This window comes from Hibiscus syriacus, unplaced genomic scaffold (assembly GCF_006381635.1).
Source record: "Hibiscus syriacus cultivar Baekdansim isolate YM2019G1 unplaced genomic scaffold, ASM638163v2 tig00110065_pilon, whole genome shotgun sequence".
NCBI lineage: Eukaryota > Viridiplantae > Streptophyta > Magnoliopsida > Malvales > Malvaceae > Hibiscus > Hibiscus syriacus.
Genome location: NW_024062585.1, coordinates 1,107,908 through 1,118,842, shown reverse-complemented (window position 1 = coordinate 1,118,842; position 10,935 = coordinate 1,107,908). Strand labels below are relative to the sequence as shown.

At 34.0% G+C, this 10,935-nt stretch overlaps 1 pseudogene; it reads left to right on the top strand.

The window, feature by feature from the left end:
* The first annotated feature begins 2,015 nt into the window (after window positions 1-2,015).
* On the top strand, window positions 2,016-9,564 carry LOC120214559 (annotated as a pseudogene).
* The last annotated feature ends 1,371 nt before the right edge of the window (window positions 9,565-10,935 follow it).

Here is a 10,935-nt window from a genome sequence, read left to right as displayed (position 1 = left end):
AAACAGAGAAGAAAATTCTGCTTCTAAAACAGATCGAAAATCAACTGAAAGATCGACAAATCTTATCGAAATAACTCTCCAAGCCTCCGATCCAATCGACACTACTTTTTCCAACAATAACAAATAATATTTGCATCTAAACTCATATAGAAACCCCTCAATTGACATCAATTAACTCTAATTCTCGGATTTCTAAAAACGTAAAAATCAAGCTTGTTTTTGAAGAATTCTTCATCCAAATCAAATGAGATTGAAAAACTGGTTTAGTATGATAATAACATCATCAAAAACACCTTAATCAACCCAAGAAAACCTTGAAAAGTGATAAAGAAAAATAGCACATTAAATGCCCTCTTGACCACCACAAATCAAAGGAAGGAAGGGACAAAGATGGAGGAAAATAAGGGGAGTGGCTAAGGTAACATACATCATCATTCATAAAAGCCACCGGCTTTTGATTTAAAAGAGAGTATAATGCCCCTTTTAGTCCTCCTCTTCCACTTATATTTTAAAATGGTTCCAACTCTCTACCATTTGGGCATACCACAAGCCAACTTTTATACTTAACTTGGTCCAAGCTATTCTATAAGTCTATCGGGCTCGTTTTAAGAATCTCGGGCTAACTAAAACTACTAACTCGAGATTTGGGGTGTTTTAATATATGTATTAATAAAGAATTTTAATGTTTATATATATATATATATATATATATATATATATATATATATATATATATATATATATATATATATATATTTAGGTTAAATTTTTTTATTGAAATTATAAATCAATTATTACATCATAATAAATAGTTTAAGTTTATTGATATTTTAAAATTATTCTATATAATTTAATTTATAATCTAATGAAATTAATAATCAATAAATGAATTATTTAATGAAATTAAATTAATGATCTTAATTAAATTTATTAATCTAATGACCATAATTAATGTAGAAAGTAAATTTATTAATTTAAGAATTATAGTTAAATTTATTAATCTAATAATCATAATTAATAATTTATTTTAAATTGTGAAGAATTATATTTCATCAACTTTATCAATCACAAATTATTAATTTAATAGATCTTTTGAATATATTTATAGAATACAATTTACAAATATAAAAAATAAACATATTAACTTTTTGACAAATTCTAAATTTAATTATAATCTTAGTTTGTTTATAAACATATTAATTTAATGATCATAATTAATCATGTACCTTAAATACTGAAGAATTATTAGTCACACTATAATATTATAAATTCATAATTTCATTAATTTTTATTTACAAGTCAAATAAATATTAAGTTGGGTCAATATCAAAATAATTAAATAACAAGTTGGATAATTTATAGGTTGAATCAATTATATGCCAGGTTGATAATAGGACGAAAAATATCAATAATTAACTAAGTTACTATCAGGTTTGAGTTCATATCATCCCGGATGCAGGTCAAATTCGATTATCACATTATCATATTCAATTCGAATTTATACATTTTTCAGGTCGAGTTTAGATCTAAAATAATCAAGTCCAAATCGAGTTCAAGGTCAACATCAGTTTAGAATCAACTCGATTTTGGAACATTACCGCTTCGAGTCAAGTAATGCTGACTTAAATCGATTTGTGATTTGTCTATTGCCCTATGATAATGCCTTCCACATGTTTTATTTCTCGGTTTGATGTTTATGGGGGATTATCCCTTTTCGTTCTTAAAACTGAGGAAAACTCGGAGCCGTAAATTAAACACGTACTGAAATGGAGTTTGCTTGGAGCAGACAAAAAGGGTTCAAATATCACTTCCGACAGTCCACAGGATTCTAGTGTTTCAACACAGCCTCATCTTTTTACCGAATAAACCAAAATGCTTATGTATGCACTTGCATCAGCCATCCCAATAATACCATTCTGAATTCAACTTCAGACCTCGTTATATGTTATATATAACATACATCTGCACCCTTTTATTGCTTAAATTCAGTTTCGTATTCCTTTCTCTTTATTCCAATGTGTTCCATATCCTAACAGCCTCACTTTGTGTTGTTCCCTTTCATGGCTCAAGGCCACTTGCTCCCCATGGTAGATATTGGTAGACTGTTGGCACAGCGTGACGTTATTGTTACTATAGTTACAACACCTCATAATGCAACTCGAGTCCAAAAATCGATCGCTCGAGCTATCAAATCAGGGCATCCTATCCGTTTACTGCAGCTCTGGTTTTCTGCAACGAAGTCGGATTTGCGGATGGGGTCGAGAATGCAGACATGCTGCATTCGATGGAGGACTTACGCAGATTCTTCATTGCAGCAAACAAGATGGAAGAATCAGTGGAGAAGTTGTTTGAGAATCTAACACCTCGCCCCAATTGCATTATTTCAGACATGTGCCTCTATTATACCCACAAAATTGCTATCAGATTTAAGGTTCCAAGGGTATGGTTCAATGGATTTTGTTGCTTCTGCACTCTTTGTTTGCACAATATACATTCCTCCAAGATACATATTGATGTGATCATGTTTTACACCAACTTTCTTCATGACACACTCACATCATTGAAGATTCATCATGCTCAATATAAGGGAGTTATACCTTACTTTATATTATATTTACTTATTTATGCACTATATATTATTATGAGCATACATTTGCTTCTTAAACTATGCTTGAATAATCATATGTTATCATTCACTTGCAACTATATGATTTTCATGCATAACATATGTTTTCACATCTTTACTTAGCTTTATATTATGTTTACATATGTTTTAGATTCATTTATTATGTTAGCATTTCATTTAGATATCATGGCAGCATGTATTCATTCATTCATTAACTCATGTCATGTTATTCTAGCTCATGTTATGTTTACATTAGCTCACTAGCTTTAAATCCATGATTCTTTAGCTCATTTGCATGCATGCGCTCATATATGTTTTCTTAAAGCTCATAAACGTCCTATGCCTTTTATCTAGCTTATATACATGTTATCTTAGCTTCTAGATGATCATTCATAGCTTATATCACTCAAACACCTCACGACAGCATGCATTTTACCATAAATGAGCTCACACATTGCTTACTTGGTTTGTTTGTTAATTCCTATAGGTGAAACACAAAGCAAGGCATATTATGCTAGCTTGGTTAGCTAAAAGGATAAGCATAGCAGCTCACACTAGCTCTTGAATATTATGGCAGCTCATTTCATCACTTAAGGAGCTTTAACTTAGCTGGAGGAGCTAGCATGTAGCTGAACCTAGTTGGAGGAGAGCTTTGGACCAAATTGTTTAAAAGTGGACTAAAGGTAGCTGGAAGTAGCTGGGAGAGTAGCTGAGGAGCTGAGAAGACCAAATCTAACTAGCTTGAGTTCATCAAGCTATAACTCACCTAGTTAGCTACCAAGACACTCACCTAGCTTACCTTGAAGCTAGTTCATCTCTAGGCTGCCCATGGACTTCAAGACATCATCCTATGGTTGCAACCTCACCAAAGCCTTGCAAGAAGACCCATGTGCGTTCAAGTAGGCTGCCATGTGCATCATTCAAGCATGTGCACTCCATGTGACTTCAAATTGGCACCAAAACACCAAGGGATGCTTCCTATTCGGCCAAAGACTCTTTCCCCTTCATTTTGGCACCCAAATAACTTCCAAAGGCATTCAAAACATCCTTAGGCCGAACCAACACCTTACCATTCGGCCAAGAGCATGTATCTTCATTAAAATCATGTATTTTCATTTAAAAATCATGTATTTTCAAAAGGGTTTCATCCATAGCCGAACCATCATGTATCTATTCGGCCTAAACCCTTTGAAAAACTATAAATAGGCTAGTGCATTTCATTTGTAATCATCTCATCTCTTATATAAAAAAAAATACTCTTTTGAGTTATTTCTCTTCAAAGTTCTTTGTGAACTTTATCGATTAAACAAGTATAATTCCTATACTTGTGGCGTCATTCCTTCCATCTTGATTCCTAAATTCCTAGATTGATATCTAGTGGGTTGAAGACACAATCACCACCCCTCAAGCAAGTTTGTGAAGACCGGGATTGTGCTTCATAGCATAGTTTCCTCTTTGGCGAGTTTGAGATACAACATCACCACCATCTTCATTTCATCATCAATATCATCAACATCCTTCATCAAGACCATCATCAATCCCATAATTCCGCAGCCATCTCTATTCTTATTCTTTCATTCCATTACTTATATTATTATTCATTTCTTAAACCCATCATTAATCATATTTCTTTCTTATTATTTTGCAGCCCAAGCTTATTAATTCAAGGACATCAGTACTTGTCAATCCTAGATCGGGACACAATAAGGCTATCTACTCTTTTCACCAAAGCGTGTAGATTCATCTTAAATCAAGCGGTAATCAGAGCATAGTTGGATTGAAAACAAAAGTGTCATTTTGCGTGCAAAGCTAAAGAAAAAGACTCCTACATCAAAATTGGAGTACAAAAAGAAAGAAAAGACAAAAAGAAGAAGAAAATTCAGAAAAAGAAAAGAAGAAAAGAAAAAGAAATTCAAAAAGAAAGTAAGCCAAGGAAAGTGCTCTACCATTGTAAAGCACATCAAAGAGGCCATCTACACTAAGAGAAGATAACCTTATTGTTTCTTGAGAAAGGTTGCAGTAAGTGTTGTTTCTTGGATTGTAAGTCACCTCTTTCTTTTCTATACCTTCATTTTCCTTGTCTTCAACCATTTTTATCTTTTAATACCTTTAAATCCTTTCTTCTACCTTTACATTTTTTTCTATTCTTTCTACCCTAACCTATTTGCAGCCGACGCACATAAGGAAAGAATTAACTTGTTCTAATCTTGAGTAAGTTCCTCAAAGGACTTAGCAAGAGAAATTTGAGTGGAAAAAAAGGCTAATTGAGAGAGTGAGATCAGAAGGGGAATTGTTAAAAGCCAAGTTATATTCCCGAGAGTAAACACGAGTGTTGAGTGGAGTGATCTCTTAATTTTCTTTGGAGTGAAGATTGTGAGGCTTTGAGAGCGTGCTGGTAAGGTTTTAATTTTTCTTTCTTTCTACTAACAATGCCTTATGATCTTTCATCTTTCCAAACATTGGAGAACAATCAGCAAATAACAAACACATTTCACACTCGTTGCCATGTAAATGGTAAAGTGTGTCTTGTAGCTATTGACGGAGGAAGTTGTACAAACATTGCAAGTACATACATGGTGAACAAATTGGGGCTTATAACGATTAAACATTCCAGCCCATATGAATTGCAATGGTTACATAGCAATGAAGAATTGAAGGTTACTGAACAAGTATTTGTTCAATTCTCACTTGGAAGTTACAAAGAAGAGATTCTATGTGACGTGGTACATATGAATACGAGTCATTTACTCTTGGGGAGGCCATGGCAATTTGACAAGTGTGCTATTCATGATGGTTTCACAAACCGATACTCCTTCTTTCACAATGAAAGGAAAATCATCTTGACTTCACTATCTCCTAGCCGAGTAAATGAAGATTAAAACACCTTGAAGAAGAACATTGAAGCAATGAACGAGCAACTTAAAGACAATGCAATTGAAGGAGAACATTTGGAGGAAAATTCAAATGATGAAAAAGTTGGGATTGCAAATAAGAGAATTGAAAGTGATGAATTTGGAGATAAAAAGGAGAATGAAGAACAATTTTTATCTAACCTTACTTCTTCTCCTATTCTCTCTTTTGTTTTGCAGGATAATTCAAGAGACATATCTTTTCAAGGAGATGATTCAAAAAGCATTGCTTTTGGAAAACCAAAAGATGTGACTTTTGAAGAACCAATAGGCATGACTTTTGGTGATTCACAAAACATGTCTCTTGATATTTCAAAGGTTATGTCATTTGAAATTCCAAAAGAAGCATATCTTGAAATGCCAAGAGTTGTGTTCGTTGACATTCCAAGTACATTGCCAATCCAGAAAAGAATTCAGCAACCAACTCCCATTAAACATCCACCCTGGTTTGATATTTCCTTTCATCTTGTCAATAGTTTTTCCTTTACATGTTTTGATTTATTTTGTAGCAATTCGATTAATATCTATGGTATTATCTTATCACTTGGTGATGGCAAGGTCATTCGATAATGCCTAAGGATGAAACGAAAGATCAAGGATGATTATTCTAAACATGTAATTACAGATTTTTTCTTTGATTTTTCGAATGTTCCAAGCGACACAACTTGTCAAATTGGGAGGCTAGGGGACGTGACCTTCAAAGAACCAAGAGATGCGAGGCAAAGGGAGACATTTTATCATCCAAAGGACGTGTCTTATGAGGATTCTAAGGACACTTCCATTCTAAGAGTTATAACCTTTCATGATTCAATGAATACACCTATTGGAGGACCAAGGAACATGACTTTTGGGGACATGATCGTTCAAAGCAACATATCTTGTGATTCAAAAGACATCACTTTTGGCCATCCAAAAGATGTGAACAGGGAGTATACCTTTAACTTTCTAATGATTAATACTTCCCTTACTTATGAAAGTCTTCTTTCTTTTCAGGACAAGGAGGTTCAAAGTACTTATTCAAGATTCATGACCTTTCATGAGGAACCTTTCATAGATCGTTTCAAAAGGAAATGTCTTGAACAATTTGCTATTGAATGGATACATTTTGAAGTCAAATCAGTAACATTTGAATGGAAAGACACTAAGGAGAAGTTATCTTACGATTTGAGGACAAATCGCATAAAAGAAGGGGAGGATGATGTGATCATGTTTTGCACCAACTTTCTTCATGACACACTCACATCATTGAAGATTCATCATGCTCAATATAAGGGAGTTATACCTTACTTTATATTATATTTACTCATTTATGCACTATATATTATTATGAGCATACATTTTCTTCTTAAACTATGCTTGAATAATCATATGTTATCATTCACTTGCAACTATATGATTTTCATGCATAACATATGTTTTCATATCTTTACTTAACTTTATATTATGCTTACATATGTTTTAGATTCATTTATTATGTTTGCATTTCATTTAGATATCATGGTAGCATGAATTCATTCATTCATTAACTCATGTCATGTTATTCTAGCTCATGTTATGTTTACATTAGCTCACTAGCTTTAAATCCATGATTCTTTAGCTCATTTGCATGCATGCATCTATTTTCTAGCTCATATATTTTTTCTTAAAGCTCATAAACGTCCTATGCCTTTTATCTAGCTTATATACATGTTATCTTAGCTTCTAGATGATCATTCATAGCTTATATCACTCAAACACCTCACGAAAGCAAGCATTTTACCTTAAATGAGCTCACACATTGCTTACTTGGTTTGTTTGTTAATTCCTATAGGTGAAACACAAAGCAAGGCATATTATGCTAGCTTAGTTAGCTAAAAGGATAAGCATAGCAGCTCACACTAGCTCTTGAATGTTATGGCAGCTCATTTCATCACTTAAGGAGCTTCAACTTAGCTGGAGGAGCTAGCATGTAGCTGAACCTAGTTGGAGGAGAGCTTTGGACCAAATTGTTGAAAAGTGGACTAAAGGTAGCTAGAAGTAGCTGGGATAGTAGCTGAGGAGCTGAGAAGACCAAAGCTAACTAGCTTAAGTTCATCAAGCTATAACTCACCTAGTTAGCTACCAAGACACTCACCTAGCTTACCTTGAAGCTAGTTCATCTCTAGGCTGCCCATGGACTTCAAGACATCATCCTATGGTTGGAACCTCACCAAAGCCTTGCAAGAAGACCCATGTGCGTTCAAGTAGGCTGCCATGTGCATCATTCAAGCATGTGCACTCCATGTGACATCAAATTGGCGCCAAAACACCAATAGATGCTTCCTATTCGGCCAAAGACTCTTTCCTCTTCATTTTTGCGCCCAAATAACTTCCAAAGGCATTCAAAACATCCTTAGGCCGAACCAACACCTTACCATTCGGCCAAGAGCATGTATCTTCATTAAAATCATGTATTTTCATTTAAAAATCATGTATTTTCAAAGGGGTTTCATCCATAGCCGAACCATCATGTATCTATTCGGCCTAAACCCTTTGAAAAACTATAAATAGGCTAGTGCATTTCATTTGTAATCATCTCATCTCTTATATAAAAAAAATACTCTTGTGAGTTATTTCTCTTCAAAGTTCTTTGTGAACTTTATCGATTAAACAAGTATAGTTCGTATACTTGTGGCGTCATTCCTTCCATCTTGATTCCTAAATTCCTAGATTGATATATAGTGGGTTGAAGACACGATCACCACCCCTCAAGCAAGTTTGTGAAGACCGGGATTGTGCTTCATAGCATAGTTTCCTCTTTGGCGAGTTTGAGATACAACATCACCACCATCTTCATTTCATCATCAACATCCTTCATCAAGGCCATCATCAATCCCATAATTCCGCAGCCATCTCTATTCTTATTCTTTCATTCCATTACTTATATTATTATTCATTTCTTAAACCCATCATTAATCATATTTCTTTCTTATTATTTTGCAGCCCAAGCTTATTAATTCAAGGACATCAGTACTTGTCAATCCTAGATCGGGACACAATAAGGCTATCTACTTTTCACCAAAGCGTGTAGATTTGCCTTACATCACATATGACCGTAGCCTCTGATTCTGAATACTTCCCGGTGCCAGGCTTGACCATACAGGTTGAATTTACCAAAGTCCAGTTACCGTTTCACAGTGATGATGAATCCTGGAATGAAATAATTGAATCAGTCAAAGAAGAAAAACAAGCATCATATGGGTTTGTTATAAATACTTTCGAGGAGCTGGAGTATGCTTTTGTCGAGGAGTATAGGAAGGTAACGAAAGCTTGGTATATAGGTCCAGTTTCTTTCTGCAACAAAGACGAGTTGGATAAGGCTGAAATATGTAACAAGGCTTCGATCAATGAGCAGCAGTGTTTGAAGTGGCTTGACTCTCAAGAAAGCAACTCTGTTATCTATGCTTGCCTTGGCAGCGTTAGCACTCTAAGGTGTCCAGAGCTGATAGAGTTGGGTTTAGAGGCATCGAACAAGCCATTCATTTGGGTGCTAAGAGGAAACAATACAACATGGAACGAAGTCGAGAAGTGGTTGGCAGAGGATGAATTCGAGGAAAGAACGAAAGGAATAGGACTTGTAGTTAAGGGATGGGCTCCCCAAGTACTCATTCTGTCACACCAGGCAGTAGGAGGCTTCCTAACTCATTGTGGATGGAATTCGACAATTGAAGGCATTTGAGAAGGAATACCATTGATAACATTGCCACTGTTGGTAGACCAATTCAGTAACGAGAAACTTGCAGTACAAATACTGAAAATTGGAGTGAGCCTTGGAATCGACAAACCTATTAACATTGATGATGAGAAATCTGGTTTCTTGCTGAAGAAGGAACGTGTTAAAAATGCCATAGAGAAACTGGTGGATGAAGGAGATGAAGGAATAGAAAGAAGACAAAGAGCTAAAGAGTTTGGAGAGAAGGCAAAGAAAGCAGTTGAAGTGGGGGCTCTTCCTACATTAATATTACATCACTAATCCAAGATATCATCCAACAATCTCATGATTTGAGTTGACTATTGGAGGTGGTTCTATCAATATGTATTTGACAATGAAAAGCAATTGTTCTATGGATATGGTCTGTCCGCAATTCCCACTTGTTCTTTGAAAACATGCTTATGTCATTATGTTCTTTATTTCGAATATATGTCGATACATCTGTATCTTTGGGACCTCGTTTTCTAAGGTGAGTCATAATCGACCTCAACTTCGAACGGAATAGTGATCACTTTGCCTTTTAAATTTGTTTTCATTGGCTGCCATTTTTTATCTTGTGTTGGACAGAATTTGGAGAGACGTTTTCCCTTCTTCTTCTAAGCTTTTGTGATTTCGATAGTGTGAAGAAATTGAATTGGGAAATTTTGTCTCGTATCAAATTTGGTCGACCTTCATTGATTGCTCTAATAATCTCCAAGGCTGGTGCTTTCTAAACTCCTTAAGTTGAAGGTGACATAATTGATTTGTCTACCTTGGAATGTAATCCTGGATAACGTAACTACAGAGGAATTATTTGATGGATCTGGCTCACCACGTTATCCATGATCCTAATGAATGAGATACACAAATTCTAGAACAACATCCAAATAATTAGCCACTTCTTATTTACATGTAGGAAAGAGATGACGATTCATCTTGGAAAAAAAATGAGATAGAAAAATATTTTTTGTTGGGATCATGGATGACGCTCTATAATAAATTTTCGTAAATACATGAATATCTTGTTAATATACGTGATAAAATTCAAAGAGCTTATATCAATATATTTTCTTATGATATTCTTTTAGGATATCAATTTATTCTCTTAGGATATTCTTTTAAAAAATCATTTTCATTATTCTTTTGTTATAAATGTAGTACGTTTCAAAAGAATTTCAAATAGATATGTTACTTTATAGTATATTGAAAAAGGGTGCATAAAACACGAAGTCACTCCTCCTCATTGCCTTAATTATTATGGAGCAGTAGAAAGAAAAAATAGAACATTAAAATAAATGATGAATTGTATGTTTGTCTTTTCTAATTCTCCTAGAAATCGTTGGGGTGAAGTTATTTTATGGAAATAAAACACTTTATGTATTATGGAAATAATTCCCATAAGCAAAAATATTTGAAAGTGGAAGTTATCTTGTTAAAGTTGTTCTATCAAATTTTAAGAAAAGAAAATTTGATTTTAAAATCTTTTCTAAGATTTCCTTCCATTCAATTTTATAAACACTTTATTAATCAAATGGGTATTAAAATTATTTTTTTGGATGATGGTTTATTAGAAGAAATATATATGAAACAACCTAAAGAAAGTGTCACTACAAATCTTGAAAATAAAGTGCCTAAATTTCTCAAAACTTCATATAACTTGAAACAAACACAAAAATAATGACATGAAAAAA